Below are 24,518 nucleotides of genomic sequence, written 5' to 3'. Positions count from 1 at the left end.
CTTAGTAAATGACCTCATTTTCCATTTAGCTGTTCAAACTACAAACCTACAAGTCACCTTTGATTTCTCTCTCCCTCTTACCTGCTATGTAGAAACCATCAGCAAGTGCTTCTAGCTCTGCCTTTAGCACAGATCCATGAAACATGCTTCTACCTTCACTGCAACTCCTTATGAAATCTGCATTCAGTGACAGCAGCATCTTCTAAACTGGTCTCTGCTTCCAGCCTTGACATCCTACGATCAATGCATGACCTCAGTGGTTGAGTGATTAAGAACAATGACAAAAACCCATATCTTGAATCGCATGCATCTTTATTAAAATCTTCCTCCAGCCTTCTATTTTACCTAGAATTAAAATCAATTTCTTGCTGTGGCCTAGAAGGACTGCCATAATCTCCTGCTTATATCTCAGACCAAATCCTGCTGTCTTTTCCCTTGGTCCTTTTTCTTTATCTTCCTAGAACTTTCCTCACAGTCATCTTTGCACTTTGCTTGGGAATTTCTTCCCCTGGACCTTTCTGTGGTTGTCTTCTCACCATTCAAGTTTCATCTCAAACATTGCTGCCTGTCACAGGCTGTTCATGATCATCCAGGTTCAAGTAGCCTCCACTCCAGCCACTATCCCATTACTCAGCTTCATTTTCTCCTATAGCCTAGCTCTATCTAAATATTATTTGGGGTGTGTGTGTGTGTGTGTGTGTGTGTGTGTGTGTGTGTGTGTTTAATCAAACTCCTCCCGTTAAAGCATGTGTCCTTTGAAAGCAGGCAGATTGGTCATTTCTGTATCTTAAGGGAGTCATCACCAGCCTGGGCAACACAGAGAGACTTTGTCTCTACTAAAAACTAAAAAAACCAGGTGTCATGGCTTACACCTGTAGTCCCAGCTATTTGGGATGCTGAGGTGGGAGGATCACTTGAGCCCAGAAATTTGAGGCTGCAGTGAGTTCTGGTCGTACCACTGCATTCCAGCCTGGCCAATGGAGCCAGACCCTGTTTCAAAAAAGTCATGCACATGTAGGTGCTTAAAAAAAAGGTGATGTACATAGTAGGTGCTTAATATCTGTTAAACAAATGGATAAAGATTGGTTATGGGGATGAAATAAGAGTGTGCCATACATGCTCGTGTATACAGACACAGTCATGCACATATGTGCATTGAAACTGCCATGGTAAGAAATGCTATTGTTAATAGCTGGGAGCCAGACTTCCCATGACTCTCCAGTTGCATCAGGCCTCCCTTGACTACATTATGCTCCTGAGAAACTTTTTCTGCCCTTTATTGAATTAAAATACTTTAACTTCTCAGCTATCTCATGGATCTTTGCATCTGTTTTGCATCTGTTTCTTAGCAGCCTAGCTTGGCACATGGTGCTTTTTAGAGACATTTAGCATGTAAAGATATTTATAAAGGAGGGATTCTCTTCTATTTTTGCCCAGTCATCTGTTGGAGAGAGGGGGAGCAGCATGCAGGCCCACATGATTCATGTTCTTGCCTGGAGGGTGCTGCCCACCTCTAGCTTGAAAGAGTGGGGTGTCAGCAGCCCTCTGCATTCCAAGGCTGGTTCCTGTGAATGGAGCATCTACAGTGGTGGTTTGGCCAATCCCAACATTCTGTAATGGCCTCTTCTTTATGGTTCATATTTCCCAGATAGGTTAATATTATAGTTCCTTCCATCAGAATGTCCTTAAGTGTAGACCTGCAAAGTTGAGGGGCACAGTTCATAAAACCATTTCTGACATCACTTCCAAGATTGAGGGCTGCCAAGACCACCCTTATCTTTGATAATTCACTAGAAACTCACAAAACTCACTGAAAGCTGTTACACCCACGGCTATGGCTTGTTATAGCTGAAGGATATAGACTAAAATCAGCCAAAAGAGGGACACATAGGCAGAGTCATGAAAGGTCCAAATGTGAGTTGCCAGTGGTCCTCTTCCTATGGAATCATGGACAGTGCCACCTTCTCAGCAACAATGGATGAAAATAAGCATGGAACTTTGCCAACCAGGGAAGCTCACTGAGCCTTGGCATGCAGAGTCGTTTTTGGGGTCTGCTGTTGGGTTCTCACATGGCTGACCTCGGCTTCCAGGTCCTCTGGAAGTTGAGCTCATGCTATATGATTCTAAGCCCCCACTCTGAATCACACTGTTAGACTCTCTGGTGTACCCAAGTCCTCCACAAGCAAAAAAACACTGCTATCTAGGCATGGCATTCCCAGGGCTTAGTAAGACACCAAGGGCAAAGACCAGACTTCTTTTTGGGCAAGGTTTAATTCTTTACTATGTAAGAGCTCAACTTGATACTCTTGGTATGGATGACTTATGTAGACAGCAGTGGTGCTGGCCCTCCTCTAGCTTCCAGTACCTGAATTCATCCATCAATTCCACAAATACTTATTGATTGTGAGCTAGGTGCCAGGCTCTGTGCTCGCTGCTAGGGATACAGTGGTGAAGGACATAGTTCATGCTATGAAAAGGCTGGGGAGACAGATAAACAGGCAATTATTCTTATACATAATTATACCATCATGATGCTAGAAATGATACTAAAGGCTCTTGGTGCACAAGGGTGGCTGGCACAGTTGCTGGTGAAGACCTCCCAGGGTGGTGGTAGTTAGGCTGAGATTGGAAAGATGATTAGAAGTTGGCCAACCAGGGTGGAGTATGGGGGTAGGGAGGTAGTGTTTAGGTGGAGGAATAGCACGTGTAGAGGTTGAGTGATGAGAAAGTTCTTTAGGATGGTAAGGAGCGCCACATTTTCTTGGATGCCACAGCTCACAGGTGATTCTTCTTGAACACACAACCAATAAACACCCAAAGACTTTCTTTTCTCATCTCGTACTAAGGCAGGTGGATTTTTTTTTTTTTTTTTGAAGACTGAGTCTCGCTCTGTTGCCAGGCTGGAGTGCAGTGGCACGATCTCAGCTCACTGCAATCTCTGCCTCCCAGGTTCAAGCGATTCTGCCAAGGCAGGTGGATTTTGAAATCAAGAAAATAGGGTTCATGAGAGAAATTGTTGGCACCTGTTGCTGTCAGGAAGGCTTTTAGACTAAAAAGAGTGGAGCTAATGAAAGCAGTTGGATGGGACAAGAGTATGAGCATTGGCTTTCAGTGGCTTAGGGCAGCTCCAACTCCCCCAGAAATGACTCTTTGTTTACGGTGAGCTCAGGACTTCAGAGTGTGACCCAGAAGGTCCTCAGACCTGGTAAAAAGCATAGACTGGTGCTGTAGGCCAAAAGACAAGGTTTATAAAAGCAGAAGGATTTCTGAGACATTTTGGACATGTGAGCAGGTGACTCATAGACGTTCTAGAAACCATATTTCAAAGACAGTATTTTTGGCAGAATCAGATGGTTGCTTTGTGGTCCTTTCAGGGAGTTCCAGAAACAATATAAAGAAAATTAATAGAAACTAACAAATGGTAGGGAAAAAAGTTGGTGATACTTGCCAAAGGGTTACTATCTTTAATTCACAAAGATGACTTACAAATTAAGAAAAAGACAAAACACCCTAAAAGAAAAATGGAAGTGGAAAAATTATCATGTAATTAGAGAATAAAAACTCAATGGCTAATAAATGCCCAAGAAAATATTAAGCCCTGCCAATACTGTAAAATATTTGAAATAAGATAGTGAAACTGACTGGGCACTGGCTTTTGCCTATAGTCCCGTAATTTGGGAGGCAGTGGCAGGAGAAGTGCTTGAGGCCAGGAGTTTGAGACCAGTCTGGGCAATATAGCGAGACCCCCCTCTCTACAAAAAAATAATTTTAAAAAATGAGCCGGGCGTGGTGGTGCATGCCTGTAGTCCGTTTCTTGGAAGCCTGAGGCAGGATCACTTGAGCCTAGGAATTTGAGGCTGCAGTGAGCTCTGATTGTGCCATGGAATTCCAGCCTGGGTAACAGAGCGAGATCCTATCTCAAAAAAAAAAAAAAAAAAAAAAAAAGAAAACAAAATCCATCAACTAGCACAAAAATGTTGTTGATGAGACTTTGCATTCTTATAATTAAGAAAAGCAAAATGAAAATTCAGTAAGCAAAACAGTGCAGTTGGAAGGAGCGCTAAGCCTCCCTACTTCATTTTGGTGAAGGCAGTTAGTCGGGAAGGAGTCTGGGGCTCCTCCTGTCTGTGTCCTCATTTTGTCTCCCACCCCGTCCCCACTGGCCCCCAGTTTTCTTGCAGGTGTGAGTATGTCAGACCTCCTTCTGTTCTGAGTGGGAGAGAACTCGCTGTACTCTACGGAGCTGAGTTTGGGGAAAGACTGGCCCTTAAGCATCCTCCCACCCAGCCTTTACCCCCAACTCTCTCTCCCTGTAGGACGCCTGATTTTCTTGGCAGAGGAAGAAGCTACCCTCCCTCCCCTTTCCCAGGGCTCTGTGGTAGGCAAGGCAGACTCTTCCTCTGGGCCATCCAGCCTCCTGTAGGCCTGGGGCTTAGCAAAACAGCCAGGGAGAGGGAGATTGGGGACAGTCTTTTTTTTTTAACTCCCACCGTGAACAGTGTGAGGATGATGCCTTAGCTCCATTGCTTTGCTGTCAGCCTTCAGACTTGCTGGAGGAGAATCTCTGCTGAACCCTGTCATGTCTTGGATTTGTGTAATTGAGGGAGGCCTCCCAGGCAATTTAAGTAGGGATTTACTTATTCCTTGGGAGTGCTGAGCTCGTAGTGGAGAAATGGTCTACTCAGTAGTGTATTTACTCGACTTATCCTAACAAGAGCCTTTACACTTGGGATTGCTCTGTCCAGCATCCCTTGGGACTTCCAGGGAAAGCCAAATATTCTTTGCTGCCCCTGCTGCTTCGACAATAAATGTAAAAAGTTTGAAAAAGTCCCATACTGGGGTTGTGTCCCCAGGGTCAAAGACCTCAAATCTCTCGTAAGAAGTAGAAGGCATCAAGAGGTCAAGTTCTGACTCCATAGTCTCAGGACACTGTGGGACTTGATTGCTGCAGTGTGCAATTGATGGTTTTGTAAGACAGATGTATTTAAAACCCTTTCATGGCATCTTGTAGCCTTTGGAATAAAATTCAGCATCCTCACCATGGCCTATGAAGAGACCCTGCATGATTTGGGCACTATGTGCTTTTTTGGGGCTTTGTTTGCTGTCATTTTCCTCCTTGTTCTTTCCAACCCCCGGGGTTTGTAGTCATGTTTCCCTATGCATGGAATGCTCTTCCCACTATTCTGCACTGGTTGATGACGACGACTTCAAAACTTGGCTTAAGGGTCATTTCTTTTGAGAGGGCTTCCTGACAGACCTGCTAACCTTTTCCGTAAGAGCCCTCATGTCATTAGCTGTACCATAACTTTAACTTGTACGTGTTCATTTTCATGGTTTTATCTCTTTCATGAAATGGGTGCTCTGTGGGCGTAGGACCTCTGCTGTCTCGTACAACACCTGGCACATGGGCCAACTTAAAAATATGAATGAATGAATGAATGAATGGACAGCTCTCTAGGAATCAATTATGACTGTATCTTTCCCTGCCATCTCCCAGCTCTGTCTCACCTGGACCACCTGGAGAAACCTCTTGCATCCCATAATTTCAGTTCCCCTGTCTGTATCTGAGGCTGTGGAAAAGCTCTTCACCCAAGCTCCAAGGAATCCTGCCCTTTTCCACTTGCCCCGGATAAGCAAAGAGTTTTCAAGGCTAAGTTGCCAGTTATGTTGGCTTCTTCTGTTTGCTCTTGGGAGGATAGGATTTTGATTACAAGCATAACAGCCTCCAATTATTGAGCATCTACTGCACACAGGGCGGGTACTTTGCCTACATGATCCCTGATCTTCATAGTATCCCTACACGGTAGGTTTTATTATCCCCATGTTGCAAGTAAGCAAACAAAGGATTTCAGAGGTCAGTTTGCACCCTGGGCCACCTGACCCCAAGACTGGTGCTCTTTTTCCCCTATACATTGTGGTCTAGGTTTTGGAACACACACTGGCAAGCACACGGCCCTTCTCAAACTGTGACAATATGGTGCACTGAAAGACCTCGCTTTTTTAACAATCTAAGCTGATGGGCTGAGTTGTGAGGGTCATAAGCTTGCAATTTTGTTTCATCTGGGGACTATTCTGGGTTTCTTCTGTCTGGAAAGAAGGTAAGCACAACAAAGGCTCTGTGAGGGATCATTACACCAGGGCAGAAACAGCTCACCTCTTGAATGCTCATGTGCCATACAGTGTGCCAAGTGATTTATACATATAGCTTTATGTAACCCACAGAGCAGCTCTATATGTATTATTTTGAGCACTATTCTGCAAATGAGGAAACTGAGGCACACAGTAAGAAAGGGTAAACAGTGGAGGCTGGATGCAAACCCAAGTAGTCTGACTACATAGTTTGAAAGCTCAGCCACCAGGTACCTACCAACCAGCTAAATAGATCCTCGCCATTCAAAGTGTGGTCCATGCACCAGCAGCTTTGACATCTTCTGAGAGCCTGAATGCAGAATCTCAGGTCCCAGCCAGACTGACTGAGTTAGAATCTGCCTCTTAACAAGATCCCTCGCTGATTCGTGTGCATGTTAAAGTTTGAGAAGCACTGCCCCAGAAATTCTACAAATATAAAGTAAGTGCCATTTTCCTGAAGTCAAAAGCTGGAGATTTAGGGCATCAGTGTTCTTAGAAACAACGTGCAACTTCAGTATCTTGCAGACTATGGCATCGACAAGGAGCGGCTCCTTTGCTTGAAGGAGTTAGTGATGACAAATTAATTGAGTATTTTCAACAAAAATAAAAGCAAGTTGAGCTTGCATAGTTGATCCAAGGCTTTAAAAAAAAGAGGCCGCTTCAGCCTGCAGGATGTTGTTGACAGAGTATTACATCGAAGCAAGCAGGGAGCCCCGAGCCAGGGTTGCTGAAGTGGCCCTGTTGAAGGTGAAGTTTTGGCAAACAGAATCTAGGGATTGAAAAAGTAACTCCTTCATTAGATCTGCCTGGAATTTACACATCTGCAAATGTGAGAGGACAAAAAGGACTTTTGATCCAAGAGAGACTGGCCCCATCTCCCTGTGCTGGGAAAGAACTTTGATTTCCTTCTTTGATGTGAAGCCACTGCTAGCTATATATTTGCTCGTAGTCACTGGACAATTTATTCAGCTCTAGTTCTTTATTAGGTCCTCATGGCTGCTTTCTTAGACACCGGAATCCTTAAAAACAAGGAGAATTTTATATTTTTAAAATCTTTTCCAGCCTATAAATGCCCCCAGGGACCTGGAGATGTACATGTGGACTTTATCAATGATGTGTGTCATTCTGTTTGAGTCAAAATAGTGAATGGTTGCATGGACGATAATTGATATTGTATATTTCAGAGTCACCTCATTTTTGGGGAAGGAATATGCTGATTGTGCGTCAATTTCCCTCAGGTTGGCTCTCTAGCACCCTTTTCATATTTCTTTGCTACTTCCTTTCATCTTGCCAAGTTACATTTAGCAGGATATTCATCTAATTCCTTTTTAAAAATTTTAATGCTCCCCATTTTTTGGGGGGAGACAAAAAGAGCCTTTTTGGAAATAAGCATCAGGAACTAACTAATCAAAGCAGAAACTTTCTGGGAGGAATCTGACAGCCACATGTCTCTAATGACCTTCAAAAAGATCACATGCTCCAGGCAATTACAGGATTTGGGAGAAAATAGCTCATTCTGAATAGCCGAACCTGCTGCAATGTTCATCACTTTGCAACCATGCCCCTACCTCCCCCCTTTTGCAGCTTCCTTACCCAGGAGTCTCCTGAAAGATTTCACTTGGATTAAAACTCCTCCAGCTTTAACAAACCGCAAAGGGGACAGCTGATACTAAAAAAGGGGATCTTGTGCACAGTGCCAGGTTTCTCCTGTAGCCAGAGTTTTTTTGGCTCTGGCTACAGAAGGTGCATAATGCATTCTGACTCATGGCCAAATATTATCAGGGGACTTTGCTGCTCAAGCTCTTGAATATGGGTGCAGCTGGAAAAATAACCTGTTTGTCAATAGGTTACCAGTTTCACAACTGATATTGCCCAGAAGGGCACTGAATAAACTTCAGTGGGATCCATGCTACTTGGTGCTTGAAGTTCATCTGACGTGAAGCCTTTGTGAAAAGAGTATTCAGGAACCCAGAAACAGTCTTTTCCTTTATTTTAATTAGACCATGCTTCTCTGTTGTTTGCAGGGCTATATGAGATTTTATGCAGATTTTTAATGTTTTTGCCTGTCAGTATTTCCATTATTTGAAATCTTTCATATTAAGTAAAATTAGCCAAGGCCGGTGCTATATTAAAGTATCAAAACTTTCAGCATTTGCTCACCCTCATTTCCCAGGGAGAACAGATTTCTCTACATGATTGCCTGTATGCTTTGCTATGAGTCATAGTTTAGAGAAACCTTCCACGTTCCTGTGCAATGAAAGAAGCAGCATAATGATCTCAACTCAGGCAGAATGGCCTGGAAACGCACTATATGTGGCTGCACCCAGTCGGTGCCTTTGCTTTGCTTGTGTTGGAGGTCTCTTGCATTGGTGTTGTGAAAATAGATGATGAGCTTGTGCCTTTGTGACTTTGTTTCTTAAGACCTGCCCGATTTCCATGGTCACAAGAACGCGGAGAAAGATGCGTGGGCCCTCGGGGCTCTGCCTGACACTGTTGTGAGCGATTCCAGAGGAGAAAGCTATCTATGGGGTAATCTTTGGATGTCATTCTGAAAAGCCCCAACTTCTTCCCCATAACAGCTTCTAAGCTTGAGGACCAAGAGTTATCCTCTAAAAAGGTGTCTGCTAACAAGGTAGGTGACTTTCCCCCAGTGTTTCCAGGAGTGTGAGCCAATACACGGGGCAAAATGATTAGGGCACCTCTTGGGTCTTGGAAGTGGTTTAATCCTTCTTGTAGCTCCATGTGACTCTGTCTGTGGTCGATGTCACTCAGAGTCAGGGGTAGGAGTGTGTGTGAGACAGCATAGTAGATATGCCAATCTTTGTGGTTGCCCCACCCTTCTTACTGTGGATTGCTGCTTTGACCAGGAGTGTTGGACTGATTAAAGTATACACAGTCCTCAGTCTGACATTTGACCTCTGTGGCTGGGTTTGAAGGGATAAGCTTGAATGTGGGCTTTTGAATTAGAAATAGAATAGGATTTTTCAGTTAGCATTGTTGATACAGGGGCTGAAAAGATACCACGATGAGCTGAAGTTGAAAAGGATCGGGGACACCTGTGGGAGGAGGACAATGTGGGGAAGACTAGAGGGGAGTGGAAATAGGGGACCATGGGGCGGGGGAGTAGGGAGAGAATATGAAGGCTTCTGGTAGCAATCTGCATGTGTCCTTACGATAAACAGTTTCTCCTGAACTAACTGGAGTGGGTCTCTTTCCTTGACCATGTGGAAGACCTAATAGAAGAAAGGAGACAAAGAGATCACAGGTGTCTTCCAGAGAGAAGATCTGTTTTCCTGTGTGTTTTAATGTAGAATCTCTTTCTGGTCTGCTTACCCACTCTTTGTGCCCTGCATTCACCCCCCTTGTGTATTTTTCCCTTAGTGAAAAAAAATAGAGATCATTTTAATGCAGAGGTAAAATTCCAAGGCCTCCCCAGAAAACTGTTTCATGAATGAGGAAGCTAAGAAAAAGGGCCACTGGCTTTAAAGCCCAGTAGGGTTAAATAGGAGGAGGAGAACCGAGAAAGTTATAAAATGATTCATTGGTCAAGTTGGGATGGGAACCTTAGGTTATATCAAGCTCTTTTAACCTTGGCACTATGGACATTTTGAGCAGGAGAATTCTTTGCTGTGGGAGGGGCTTTTCTGTGCATTGTAAGACATACAGCAACATCCCTGGACTCTGTCCACTAAATGCCAGTAGCAGTCCATAGTTGTGACAACAACAAATGTCTCCAGCTATAGTCAAACATTCCCTGGTGGTAAAAATCTCCCCCAGTTGAATGTAAATTTGTTCAGCCATTGTGGAAAGTAGTGTGATCATTCCTAAAAGAACTTAAAACAGAATTACCAATCAACCCAGCATCTCATTATGGAGTATATACCCAAAGGAATATAAATAATTATATAAAGACATATGCATACATATGTTCGTTGCAGCATTATTCACAATAGCAAATAAATGGAATCCACCTATATGCCCATCAATGGTAGACTGGATACAGAAAATCTGGTATATATACACCATGAAATACTACACAGCCATAAAAAGAATGAACTCAAGTACTTTGCAGCGACATGGATAGAGCCAGAGCCCATTATCCTTAGCAAACTGACGCAGGAACAGAAAATCAAATGCTACATTTTCTGACTTATAAGTGGGAGCTAAACAGTGAGAACACAAGGGCCATAGGGAGGGGAACAACAGACAAATAGTTCTAATTGAGGGTGGAGGGTAGGAGGAGGGAGAAGATAAAAAACTACCTGTCGGGTACTATGCATATTACCTGGGTGACAAAATAATCTGTACACCAAATCCTTGTGACAGAGTTTACCTATAACCTGCACATGTACCCCTGAACCTAAAATGAAAGTTAAAAAATAATCTTTCCCAGTTGAGAACCATGGGGTTAGACAAAAAGCCGCCTTCCTTCCTTTCTTCAATGAGGCTTTTGTTTGTTTGAATCTACTGATAATGAAGTGCTGTGGAGGCTACAGGGATGACTAAGGCACAGTCTCTTACTTGTATGAATTAACAGATTCCTGGAAAATGTTAAGCATGAAAACAACTGATCAAATAAAGCTGAAATATACCTTCTTCTTGGTGTTGACAAACAGCAAAAATATCCACCTGTGTCATGGGTAAAGCTCATTCAAATTCAAAGTGTAATGAGGATCTAACCTGAGGTTCCCACCCAACTTGATCAATTATTTTATAACTTTCTCCATCTTCCTCCTCCTACTGAACTCTACTGGGTTTTAAAGCCATTGGGCCTTTTTTTCCTTAGCTTTGTAATTCAAAGGATAATGGTAGATGCTATAACAAATAAGCCCTCAAATATCAGTGGTATAACATAGTAGAAGTTTGCTTCCTGCTTATGTAATCGTGTTCCTGGTTGGTGAACAGCTTTCCTATGGCCATGCAGTGATTCAGGGACCCAGATTTCTGCCATATTGTGGCTCTTCCAATCCCCTAGATCTCACTGTCTTTTCTTTCCAATCAGCAGAAAAGGAGAAAATATGCCCCTTTCTTAAGAGTCCTGGCCTCAGTGTGACTTTGTTTATGCTGATCTTCCATTAGAAAGGACAATTGGACCACTGACAATTTCCGATCAAGTAGAATAAATCAATATTGAATGGCTCATCTTGGCTCAAATTCTGTGACAGTCTCTGGTTAAGAAAATTTACCATCAGGATCCTGTTCACGTAGGACACTTTCTTCAGCAGCAGGGAGAGTTTTGCAGAATTCTCTTTGTGCACAGTTTAAGGTGGAGCTGGGAAAAGAACCCAAGTTTTTAGATACAGCAGTCTGTTTGCTACTTGCATCTTTTCTTCTACTCCATACCAGGAATGGAAGACATAGATTGTGCCTAATTTCTATATCCTAAGTACCTACCAGAGGATTGGGCATGTAAAATATTTTCAGAAGGGATGAATAGATGAAAAATATTGTTCACAGGCTTAGAAGTATGCACTCAAGGAAGATTTTACTTGTTAACCTGAAAATTGCAACACAGGTGCTTGTAGAGCTGTACCCACAGCAATACATTGATGTCACAAGTATCAGGGCAGGAGAAACTACAGTTGCTGCATGGGGTGGGGTGGGGATGATGGTAGTTTCCTTTGTTAGCCAGAGATATAAGTGACAGAAGTCTAAATGAGAACGTCAAGCCAAATAGGGACATTTGTTTGATCAGGTAACTAAAAAGTTCAGGGTATCTGGCTTCTAGCAGGGCTGAATACAGATATATAACAATGTCATCAGGAACTTCTTCCTGTACCTGGGCTCCACTTTCCTCTGTCAGACTCAGTCTTTGGCAGATTCTCCTTAGCCACAACAGATGTTTATCCTTCAGCTTGGCCACCTCAGAAGGAAGAGGGGCTCCAGAGAATGCCCCAAGATTATCGTTGGCTGGTCCAGTGCCATGTGCTCATCTCTGCACCCATTGCCATGGTCTCCCTCTCATTGTTCAGACCAGGTCACTTGTGCAGCATTAGCACAAGGGGTGCCCAGTCCACAGGGATAAAGGGTCAAGCAGGGATAATTCTTCAGTAAAAAACTAGAATGGATGCTGGATGAGGAAAGATATTCTATGTCCACTATATTTCCATTCTCCTTATGGAGTGGACCTGTGCATTTTTTATCTTAATACTCATTTACATACTTCTGGTAATTGTATGTAATCAATCTCTGTTAAGCCCTCTTCCCCAGCTGTAGCCTGTGAGCTTTTTGTAGAGATTCCTCCTGGTGCAGAGGTAGAGCATATGGTTCAGTCCTGGACCACTGGGGTCATTATATGCCCCTGGTCCCTGTGAACAGTTTGGGGATGGTTATCTGGTCCACGAAGACCCAGTGAGGTGAAATGAGACTTTAGCTCAAACTTGAGTAAGAAAGATTGTTTTCAAAATTAACTTTTTATTATGATGATTTTCAAAATGCATGAAAATAGAGGTAACTCTAATCATAAGCGGAGATAACTGTCCTATACTCACCATCCAGCTTCAGCATTTATCAACTCATGGACAATCTTATTTCATTTTATAACCACCCACAGTAGATTATTTTGGAGCAAATTCCCAACATCCTATCATTTCATCTCTGTAATTTTCAATATGTTTCTCTAAAGATAAGAGCTCTTGGGGGAAAAGACTTAGTATTTTCTATTAAAAGTGAATCTGAAAAGATGTAGGGAATAAAATCACTGCTACCATCTTGCTTCCACTTGGAGCCAACAACTGGAGCCAACTGTGTGGCAGCAGAACAGCAAGAAGGAGGAACACAAAATCCAGATGACAGATTTTGGGTCCTGAATTCACCTGTGCATGGAGTAAGCTTAGCTACTTTTTTTTTTTTTTTTCAGTCATGTGAACTAGAATATTCCCTGTAGCTATGTTGTTGATGCCCCACTCATATCCTCTTGGCCCACCCTGTGGGTCACCCGAAGCTTAGATGGACAGTTCCCAACACAGTGATGGCTTCTCACCTCAAGCACAGGCATCTCTCTGCCTAAGAACGTTCTCTGGCCATAAGATTGTGCTTGGCTGCTGCATTGGCAAACCTGAAGTGGCAGGGAATAAATAAATGCCCCCCAGAACTGTCTTTAACAATGAGGGATATAAGTTGGCATACCCTGGCTTCTTTGCTGCTCAGGGAGACAGTACTGAGTACTGAGGTGTGTCCTACACTGTTACTGGAGGGCCCCTGGTGGGCTTGAGTCCCCGTTGTCCCCAACAGTAACCTTCCCTTGAATTTCCCTGCTGCTGGCTTCTTTTCCTTTCCTGTCTTATTTTTCTACTTCCTCACCACACTTCTGTGATCACCTCCCAACTAAACCACGCCCCCCCAGTTTCTTGCTTTAGGGTCTGCTCTAAAGTAAAACCTAACTGAAGTCATTCCCGTTTCCTTCGTTTTGCGTAAGCTTCCATGGTTCTATTTCTTTAAAAAAATTTTTTATTTTAAGTTACGGGATACATGTACAGAATGTGCAGGTTTGTTACTTAGGTAAACATTTGCCGTGGCAGTTTGCTGCACCTGTCAACCCATCATATAGGTATTAAGCCCCATATGCATTAGCTGTTTATCCTGATGTTCTCCCTTCCCCACCCCCAGCAGGCCCTGGTGTGTGTTGTTCCCCTCCCTGTGTCCATGGGTTCTCATTGTTCAGCTCTCACTTATGAGTGAGAACATGTGGTTTTTGGTTTTCTGTTCCTATGTTGGTTTGCTGAGGATGATGGCTTCCAGCTTTATCCATGTCCCTGCAAAGGACATGATCTCATTCCTTTTTATGGTTGCATAGTATTCCATAATGTATGTGTACCACATTTTCTTTATCCAGTCTATCATTGATGGGCATTTGGGTTGATTCCATGTCTTTGCTATTGTGGATAGTGCTGCAATAAACATACATGTGCATGTATCTGTATGACAGAATGGTTTATATTCCTTTAGGCATATACCCTGTGATGGGATTGCTGGGTCAAATGATATTTCTGGTTCTAGATCCTAGAGGAATCACTACACTGTCTTCCACAATGGTTGAACTAATTTACATTCCCATCAACAGTGTAAAAGTGTTCATGGTTCTATTTCTGGTAATTCTTTTTTTTTTTTTTTTTTTTTTTAAAGTCCTGAGTAATTATGCTCCATAGTTCCATCCCCAGTATTTGCTTGAGAAATGAAATAATGAATACTTCTGGGAAACAGTGTCCCATGCCCCCATACCCCATTCACACAAAATGTTTTCAGCCTGAGAATCCAGTTACAGAAGCCAAGTTGGGTATCAGGAATATCTGGTTTGCACTAAATTTCACCTGCAGGATTATAAAATTCAGGTGCTGTTGCCTTGGGCACAACTGCTCCGCTCCGATAAGTAGAGTGGGTGCCCCAGCAGCCTGTCCTGTTGGTTCAGATAATGATTTATTGGGGGGGGGGTGCAGGCCCCAGGGTGTGCACATGGAAGGATGCTCTGCTTATCCCCCTCCAGGAAGGTTTCTGGCATCTAAGACAAGGGAGGAGTGGGGACAACAAGGAAAGCTGCTGTCTCTTCCCGTTCAAGCATCTCTCCTACTACCTACAAATGAAAACATACAAACACTATGTCGATAGTAAAGCAAGTAACTTTAAAGAAGGCCCCAGAAACACTTCAGTAATTGGAGACCAGTTCTCCAGCATTATGAAACCATAAGGAAATTACAAAGTAAGATGAAAAAAAAAAAAAAAAAACAACTTAGATCATGCAAAAGAGTGGTCAACAAAGTCCATGTACTCTACTCAAAGGAGAGCCCTCTTAAGACTCTCTCTCCGGGCTAGTTTACTTTTACTTTATACATAATTGCTACAGAATGTCGAAAGCAGCACATTTTAAGCAGGGAAGGAACACACACAGCAAGGACTGCAAACCCAAAAAATTAAATGAACCCAGACAATAATTTTAAACAAGTGAAAGAGGCCAGTTGATGGATCAATGCCATGCGGGAATGTGGGTCGAGTGTTGACAGTTCTTCCATGTTTTCAGGAAGAAACTGAAAATTGGAATTTTAAGTGAAATAGCCTTAGTTTTACATAGAAAATATCTAAAGAAAAAATTTTAAACAGCATGCAGACCTGGCACATCGGGGGCGTGACTTTGCCCCATTAAATGAAGCATAAATTCTCTATTTTGCCAGTGTTCCTGCTTGGATCATATAGGACACTTTAATTTGTGATTCTTTGGTTATTAGATCACTAGACTTTTGAGCACAGGCTTTGGGCTTTGTTTGCCTTCTTGGGAAATACTGTCAGAGAAATCAATGGGTTCATAACCTTTTGCAGAAGTCATTCTTACTTTGGTTGAGTGGGCAGTGTTCTTAGCTACCCAAAACAAACTAGCTATTCACATCCTGGGATCGATGGGACTGGTGCCTGGGGGTTTCTGGGGACACAGAGGATACATCTTCCTCCTCCCTGTCTTGTGTTTACACAATCTGCTTTCAAAGGTTATGATTCCTCTGTGGGTGACTGGCCTACAGCATCTGCCTGGTTTGCTTGATTTGGTTCATCTCATCGAGGCTGGCACCTTCGAGTCTGGGGTCCTTTTGGCTTTGCCCACACATAATCTCTTGGGTGGATCAAAACCTCTTCAACTCTATCTCAGTCTCCAAGCAGGCTCCCCTGTGAGGCTCTTCTAAGAGTGTTTAGCATTAGCATTGCTGCAGAGCACAGTCCCATTGTGTGGTTTTATGAAGGATTTGTTTTTTTAAATTTGTTTTTTATTTTTATATCTTTAGAGGTAGAGTCTTGCTCTGTTGCCCAGGCTGGAGTGCAGTGGCATGATCATAGCTCAGTGCAGCGTCAAACTCTGGCTCAGACAATTTTTCCTGACTCAGCCTTCAGAGTAGCTGGGACTACAGGCACACACCACCATGCCTGCCTAATTAAATCTTTTTTTTTTCTTTCTTCCTCTGTTTTTTTTGAACGAGGGTTTATGTTATCCAGGTTGGTCTTGAACTCTTTGCCCCCGCCTTCTGAGTAGCTGGGATTACATGCGTGAGCCACCATGCCCAACTAAGGTTAAAAATCTTTGGATTTTTTTTGAGATGGAGTCTTGCTCTGTCACCCAGGCTGGAGTGCAGTGGCGCAATCTCGTCTCACTGTTGGCTCCACCTCCCAGGTTCATGCCATTCTCCTGCCTCAGCCTCCCCAGCAGCTGGGACAACAAGCGCATGCCACCACGCCTGACTAATTTTTTTTGTATTTTTAGTGGAGACGAAGTTTCACTGTGTTAGCCAGGATGGTCTTGATCTCCTGACCTTGTGATCCGCCCGCCTCCGCCTCCCAAAGTGCTGGGATTACAGGCGTGAGCCACCGTGCCGGGCTAAGGTTAAAAATCTTAAGATACCCTTCAAGACTCTACTCCTCAAGGTCATGAAATAGTCTTTTACATAAAAAGCTAATTTACCATAAAAGTGTACAGCTAGGCATAAAACATATGTTTAAATCATTAATAACTCCAAGAAATGCGAGAAACAAAAACATTGAGTTTTTCTGTTTTGTTTTTGCTTATCAAATAAGAAAACTATAAGAGAAGAATAACATACAGAAAACAGTTAACTCTACCTATACTGCCAATGGGTATATATTAGTACAACCTTTCCAAAAATAATATGGCAATATATACTCAAAACCTTTTATTGTGTGGAGCTTTTGACCTAGGAATCTATGCCTACATTTAATGAAGTTAATTCAAGGAAAATAATTATGGGTGGACCCCCAAAATTATATAAAGGGGTTTCATCAGTGTTAGTAGCAATAGAGGCCAACTGGGAACAATTTAAATGTCAAGAAGCTATTGAATGATCAAATGTATTATGGTACACCATTGTACGATGAAGTATTATACAACCATTATAGATCATGTTATAGAAGAATTTTTAATGAATCTGGAGTCACAATATTTTTGTGACCTTTCTTTAATGTATTATGAAAAATTTCCCCCGAAATAAAAAAACCCATAAATTGGAAAAAAAAAATAGTCTTTTAAATTTGTTAAAAATTATGCTGAGTGTATATTATTTTCATCTGGTCCCAAGAGTGTTATGACAATTGTTTTAGAAATACAGAATAAAATTAAAATTATCACTAATGCTGTCACACTTTTAATAATGGCATTTTCCCCTTTATTTCCTTCTCCATATGTATATATGTATGTGTGCATTGATGTGCATGTGTATGTATGTATATGTATACAAGTACATAAGATATAAATGTATTCACACATATTTGTAATTGCACACAATTTATACATGCAGTAGTATATAAACTGCATGTTTCACTTACTATCAAAATCTCTGGAAGCATAATTTTTTTTTATTCTGATTATTTAATACACAATGACGCAACTGTGATCCCAAAATGTGCTAAGTTAAAGCCTTCAACTGCAGCTGAGGAGAGGGCAGGAACAGTATACAGGGACAGTGGCGAGTCAGGAATGATGGGCAGGTGGCCATGACCAGGGCAGCCTCCTTCCCAGGGCCAGGGACAGGGGAATGGCCTGAGGAGCAGGACCCAAGGCTAGCCCAGGGCCGGGGAAGGGGCCAGAGACCTCCCCTTGGCCTAGGTCAGGAGCTCAGAAGTAGCACATGGCTGAGGGGGCAGCTGCCTGGGAAGGGCCAGAGGCAGGGAGGTCTCATTTCCTGGGGGATTGGGGGCAGGGAGGTGTCCTGCAGGAGAAGCCAGCAGGGGCCGCCTGTCCCTAGGGTGGGGGTCATGCTGGAGCATGCTGCAGCAAGAAAGACCTGAGGCAGGTGCAGGGCCTGATAGCCCAGCTGGCTGGGCTGGGGGGTGCTTCCAGGCAGCCTGGCCCAGGGAGCAGTCCTGACTCTGCAGGGGATGCCCAGCGAGGGGCTGCAGAGCCCTCAGGACCTCTCTTCTCTCCTTAGAAAGGAGCTGAGGAACCCATAGTGCAAATCTGTGGACCACTCAGTTATGCAGAGAGCCTGTGCCTGAAGGTGGACACTGGGGTGGGCCCCCTCCACCACCTCAGCCTCCACCGCTGTCCTCAGTACAGCTGCTTCTGGTAAGAGTGCAGGCCGAGGACGCCACACCTCCATCTGGGCTGACGTGGTCCGCTTCTGAAACTTGAGCTCTCCTAAGTACATCATGGACCGAAGGACAGACAGGCTGCGGGCCCCGATATCCTGGCAGCTGTGCTGGAAGGCTGCTATGAGGTAGGGCACGAACTTCTGAATGGACCCTTTGTCCTGGATGGAGCCCATGACACCCTGCACGATCTTTACCTTATCTTCCTTGGTGAAGTATCGTTTCTGGCTGCTGCTGCTCTTCTCCATGGCATCCAGCAAGCTCATGCCCCCGTACTTCTTGAGCTGTACCCCATCTGAGAAGTACTCGCTAGGGGCCTCCATGATGGCAGCCATCAGGGAGCCCATCATCACTGTGGAGGCTTCAAGGGCCAGGGCCTTGACCACGTGCCCCATGGTCTGGACGCCACTATGATGGACACACCAAAGTGCTGGGCATACTTGGCCACCTTATACGCAGCAGTGCCCTGGGGCCGACCTCAGGCCATCACTTCCTGGGTGATGCAGATGGAGCTGCAGCCCATGCCCATGTGCAGTCCGTCCACACCAGCATCAATCAGATTCTTGGCCTGGGCTGCTGTCACCACATTCCTCCCAATCACCTGGAGGTGGGGGTACTTCTGTTTGATGTAATGCACCATGGTGATTTGATAGACCCAGTTCCCTTGGGAGGAGTCCAAGACTATGACATTGACGCCTACCCAGGTGAGCAGGTCCAGGCGGTATTTGTCATCCTCATGGGTGCTCACAGCTGCCCAGTGCAGTAGGTGCTTGGGGAATCCTTGGATATCAGAGGGTAGTCTCGGTTCTTCAGATTGGTGTGGGCGATGATGGCCACTAGCTCATGGCGATCATTGACTATAGGCAGCTTCCCTTTCTTGCTACCCTGAAGGATCTCATTTGCCTCTTTCAATGTCACACCTGCTGGAACCACCATCGGCTTGATCCTTGGCTTCATCACCTCACTGAGGAGGGTGGTGTGGTCCTTCTCAGCAAGAAAGTCGATGTCTTGGGAGGTGACGATGCCCACCAGCTTGCTGCCCATGGTGCCTGTCTCAGTGATGGGAATGCCAGAGAAGCCATGCTGGATCTTGGCCTCCAGCTCATCACCCACAGTGTGCGAGGGGCTCAGCACCACGGGGTCCGTGATGAAGCCCTGTTCAAACTTCTTGACCTTACGTACCTCGTTGGCCTGGAACCCTGGGGTACAGCTGTGGTGAATGAAACCAGTACCTCCCATCAGAGCCATCGCTATGGCCATGTTGGCCTCTGTCTCAGTGTCCATGGGGGGAGATCAGCGGTGTCTTCAGCGTAATCTTCTGGGTCAGGGCTGAGGTCAGGTCCACCTTATCAGCTCTGAAGTCTATGAACCCTGGGAGAATCAGGAAGTCGTTGTGGGTGAGGCCGTAGGCGCTGACGAAGAACTGCTGCGTGGTGAGCCAGTCCTCGGGCACGTAGCTGGTGCCACAGCTGGTCAGGTAGTCCGCCATGCTGCTGCAAGACCCTGCGACTTGACATAAACCCCCGCGCGGCCGCCTGCGGCTGCCGCCTTCACTGCTGCTGCTGACGCTGCGGGCCAGGGGACTGTAAGCATATTTTTAATGCCCATGTAAGGTCAAATCATAATGGTGCTTATTTAACCACTTAGTGTTGGGTGCCTTGGTCACTTTCACGGAAACTTTTACTAATATAAATAACACTAATATAAATATAAATTACTAATATAAATAATATTAATACAAATAAATATAAATAAAAAACAATACTTTTACTAATATAAATATATATTAGTAAATATATATTTACTAATATAAAAAATTATAATATAATATATAATTATTATTTATTTATAATATATGAGCTATTTATATTATATATTTACTAATATAAGTAACACTGAGTTCATCTGCATTGAGCTGTGAAAGGAGTGGAGCCTGGGAGGTTTTTTATGGACTAAATATTCCCAGGAGGAAAAGGGAGTAGGATTTATGATCACTTATCCAGATCCTGCTATACAATTTCTCCTTATCTCATACTTGTAGTCCGTCAGCAAATCTTGTTGCTTGTATCTTCGAAATATCCCTTGACTCACCCACCTTTCTCCCTTTCCCATGCACCCCCCCAGTCCTGGCTGGTGCCATGACTCCCCTGGATCACTGCAATAGCTTGCTCACTGATATTTCTCTTCCACTTTGCCCTTGCGTATCCATATTCTGTAAATAAATCTTGATTAAAACAAACAGTCCCATGACATTCCCCAGATAAAAACCATGTAATAGCATCCATTAGAATTTATTAAAAAATCCAAACTATTTACCAATCCAAACTATGAGGTCCTGTGTGATCTAGCCTTGTCTATTCTCCAATCTCATCCATTACTACGTTCCCCTAACTCATTAAATGCTATTCCAGATGATCTCTATTCAACTTTTTAAATTTGCCAAGCTCTTTTTTACCCTGTAACCTCTGAGTATGCCACTCCCTTTGCCTAAAACTTTCTTCTTGTTCTTCACTTGACAGGTTATTTCAGTTTTTATTTAAAATTCTTTTTATTTAAAAAATTATTTTTACTTTTTGTGGGTACATAGTAGGTGTATATATTTATGGGGTACATGAGATATTTTAATACAGGCATGTAATGTGAAATAATGACATCATGGAGAATGAAGTCTCCATCCCCTTGAGCGTTTATCCTTTGTGTTACAAACAATCCAATTATATATTTTTTGTTATTTAAAAATGTACACTTAATTCATTGACTATAGTCACTCTGTTGTGCTATTAAATAGTAGGTCTTACTCATTCTTCCTTTTTTTTTGTAGTCTGTTTATTTCTTGTTCTTTGGATTTCAGCCTACCTTCGTGGTGTGAACTCACTTGGTTATAATGCATTGCCTTTTGATATATTTTTCTATTTGATCTGCTCATATTTTGTGGGGCACTTTTGCATGTATGCTTGCGAGGAAAGTTGGTCTAGAGTTTTCTTATGATGGCTTGCTCTGGTTTTGGAATCAGGGTAATACTATCATCCTAACATGAGTTGGGAAGTATTCCCTCCTGAACACTAGTTTCTGAAATAATTTGTGTAGGACTCTTTCTTTTTTTCCTTAAATGTTTGATAGAGTGCAGCAGAGAAGACATCTGGGCCTGAAGTTTACTTTGTGGGAGGATTTTAAACTATGGGTTCATTTTCTTTAATTGATACAGGGTTGTTGAAGGTTTCTATTTTTTTTTTTTGAAAAAGCTTTGATAATTTGTATCTTTCCAGGAATTTGTCCATTTCATCTAGGTTGTAAAATTTATAGGCATAAGGGTTTTTTAATCCTTTTAATATCTGGAAGGTCTGTAGTAGTGCACCAGACTTTATTTCTGATAGCCTCTTTTTCTTCTTGATCAGTCTACCTAGATTTATCATTTTAATTTTTTTTTTTTAAAGAGAATCAGCTTTGGGTTTCATTAGTTTTCTGTTATTTCTTAATTAACTTCTCAGCCTGAATGTCTCCTCCAAAAGGATGTCTCCTGACAGTTCTACTTCAGGTGGCTTCCCCTTTCTCTTTCCTTCTTCTCTGATTGTTTTCTACCTCAGGTCTATGTGTAATTATTTTTGTTATGTGTTATGTGCTTTTTTGCTTCTATGTTACTTGCAGATATTGGAGAATAGTAATAAGTCTGCCCAACATGGTAATGTGCCTGGTGCATTTCCAAGAACATATATGGTGGTTTTCAAATATGCTAGCAGAGCAGTATCTATAGTGGTTAGGAGACTAGGGTCTAGAGTTGGCTCATCTCAGCTTGAATCCTGGCTACACCATACACTAAATGTGACCCTGAACATGTGTGACTATGAACACAAATTCTGATCCCTTCTAAGATGAAGGCTGTGCAACATGGCAGCTGTGATCAGGAGGCCTAGGGTTTTAGTTCTGGCTCTGTTACCTGTCAGCTGTGTGATTCTTGCGGCAATTACTTCTCTGAGACCCAGTGATATGGTTCGGCTGTGTCCCCACTCAAATCTCATCTTGAATTGTAATTCCCACAACTCCCCCATGTTGTGGGAGGGATCCAGTGGGAGGTAATTGAATCATGGGGGTGGGTCTTTCTTATGCTGTTCTCACAATAGTGAGTAAGTCTCATGAGATCCAATGGTTTCAAAAAGAGGAATTCCCCTGTGCAAGCTCTTACTCTTTGCCTGCTGCCATCCATGTAAGATGTGACTTGCTCCTTTGCTTTCTACCTGATTGTGAGGCCTTCCCAGCCATGTGGAACTGTAAGTCCATTAAACCTTTGTCTTCCCAGTTTCAGTTGTATCTTTATCAGCAGCATGAAAAGGGACTAATACACCCAATTTTCTCTTCTTTAAAATGATCTGATGCAAGCAGTACCTAATCATGGGATTACTGGGAGGAACTGGATAAGACAGACATGAGTAGGATCTAGCCCAGGGTTGGCCTGTTGCATATGAGGCATTCCCTCAAACTCTCCTTTCCCAGAACTTCAGCTCTCCCCACCAGAGGGTAAGCATCACTGTAGCAGACACTTTACATGTTTTGTGCACCTCTGTACCCCCACTACCTTGATCAGTGTGGTCAGACAGGCACTGAAAAATGCCTGTGAAATGGATTCTTCTTTTTGTTGCTTATTAAATCTGCAACCATGAGTTGAGTGTCCTGAAGCTCAGCAGGGCAACGATGGCTTCAACAATCTGGGCCTTGCTTGTCTCAGGTGAGCTGCTCCTTTTCCTTTTAGGAATCTTCTAAACTGCTGGGATTCCCAGGGTGAGGACAGGACCTTTAGGGATCTTGCAAACCCCAGCAGAATATCAGTTTCCTTCACAGAAGTGGGTCTACCTTCCTTCAACCCTGGTTTGCAAATTCCAGACATGACACTGTGCTATTTGCTAACTTGGCCTGGCAAGAGCACAGGTGTTTATTCAAAGGCTGCGGGACTCCATGATAGAAAGTAGCAACAGAGCCAGCAGGATCCTGTAAGTACTCCTCATGCAACTACCTGGGGTGGATTTAAAGTCAGCTCAGGGCAGTCTCAATACCAGAGTTGGAGGAAAGAGGTTGTGTGTACATTGTCCTCTGCGGATTGCTGCTGTTGTTTATACCTTGTGGTTTCCTTTGGTGGAGACAAATCCACCCTGCTTTTCTCATCCACCTTCCTACACAAATATATCTTGTTTTCTAGTGCTGAAACGGAGCATGGAAACGGGCTGGGTCTAGTGCTGAGATCTTCTGCTTAGCTCTTGCAAATACAGAAAGAACTTCCCTGTGTATGATTAGGACTGAAGTACATGTGCTTGGTTCAACATTCCTTCAATCAATAGGAAATCCAGTCATCATCCCTAGCCCTCCATTCCATTCTTTGTCTCACTTCATGGTATCCCTTAGGGGTAAAGATTTCTGAATTCAAAGCCAGCTGAGCTGGGTTCAAATCTCCACATGTCCATTTATGAGATGAACATCATGTCTTCTGTCTGATTCATTTGTCTTAGTTTCTGCCTCTGCAAATGGAGATAATGACAATATGTACTCTGGCATGTTCTCGGGAGGCTGAAATAACACCCAGGCTTGCTGCTCATTGCACAACCTAGCTTTCCTACCTTCCTTTTCTCCCTTCATGAATCCCCCCATGTCCTGCTACCTGTTGCTTTCTGTTCATAAGAATATTTTGAATTCCTGCCTTATTCTCCTTCTCTAGAAGTGAAGGAGCTGACTTCCCTAAAGTCCATGGAATGCCATTTTACTTCGTTAGAAAAAAAATCACATTTTGTCATGTGCATTCTCATCTATCCATTCAACGGACGTCATCGGAGCACCTTCTGGGGGTCAGACCACTTCCAGCTACTAGGGATTCAGAGACAAACTAGTGGCCTGGCGCGGTGGCTCAGGCCTGTAATCCCAGCACTTTGGGAGGCTGAGACGGGCGGATCATGAGGTCAGGAGATTGAGACCATCCTGGCTAACCCGGTGAAACCCCGTCTCTACTAAAAAATACAAAAAACTAGCCAGGCGAGGTGGCGGGCACCTGTAGTCCCAGCTACTCAGGAGACTGAGGCAGGAGAATGGCATAAACCCGGGAGGCGGAGCTTGCAGTGAGCTGAGATCCGGCCACTGCACTCCAGCCTGGGCGACAGAGCGAGAGTCCGTCTTAAAAAAAAAAAGACAAACTAGTCATGCTCCCTCTCTTCAAGGGACTTAGAATCATCCCCAGAGGAGGATGCTGTGAACAACCTCAAGTGTGATGCTGTGGCCAGCTTGGTTGTACTAGGGTGGTGGGATTTGGGAGCTTTTTCTTATTTTTATTTATTTTA

At 43.5% G+C, this 24,518-nt stretch overlaps 1 protein-coding gene and 1 pseudogene across 5 annotated transcripts in view; one reads left to right on the top strand and one right to left on the bottom strand.

Annotated features, from left to right (window-relative positions):
• GRIN2A (glutamate ionotropic receptor NMDA type subunit 2A) overlaps positions 1 to 24,518 on the top strand; it is a 431,556-nt gene that overhangs the window by 53,133 nt on the left and 353,905 nt on the right. The window contains exon 1 of one of the 5 annotated variants that reach the window (XM_077987201.1): positions 8,379 to 8,761. The exons of 2 other annotated variants lie outside the window; for them this stretch is intronic. The gene's annotated coding sequence lies outside the window, so the exon portion shown is untranslated. Of the gene's footprint in view, positions 1 to 8,378; positions 8,762 to 24,518 lie in introns of those variants that run through there. 2 more of the 5 variants (XM_077987200.1, XM_077987199.1) reach the window with 2 other exon arrangements.
• LOC709859 (inosine-5'-monophosphate dehydrogenase 1 pseudogene) lies at positions 18,164 to 19,693 on the bottom strand (annotated as a pseudogene).

Source organism: Macaca mulatta, chromosome 20 (genome assembly GCF_049350105.2).
Source record: "Macaca mulatta isolate MMU2019108-1 chromosome 20, T2T-MMU8v2.0, whole genome shotgun sequence".
Lineage (NCBI taxonomy): Eukaryota > Metazoa > Chordata > Mammalia > Primates > Cercopithecidae > Macaca > Macaca mulatta.
This window is presented reverse-complemented; position numbering and strand designations above follow the sequence as displayed.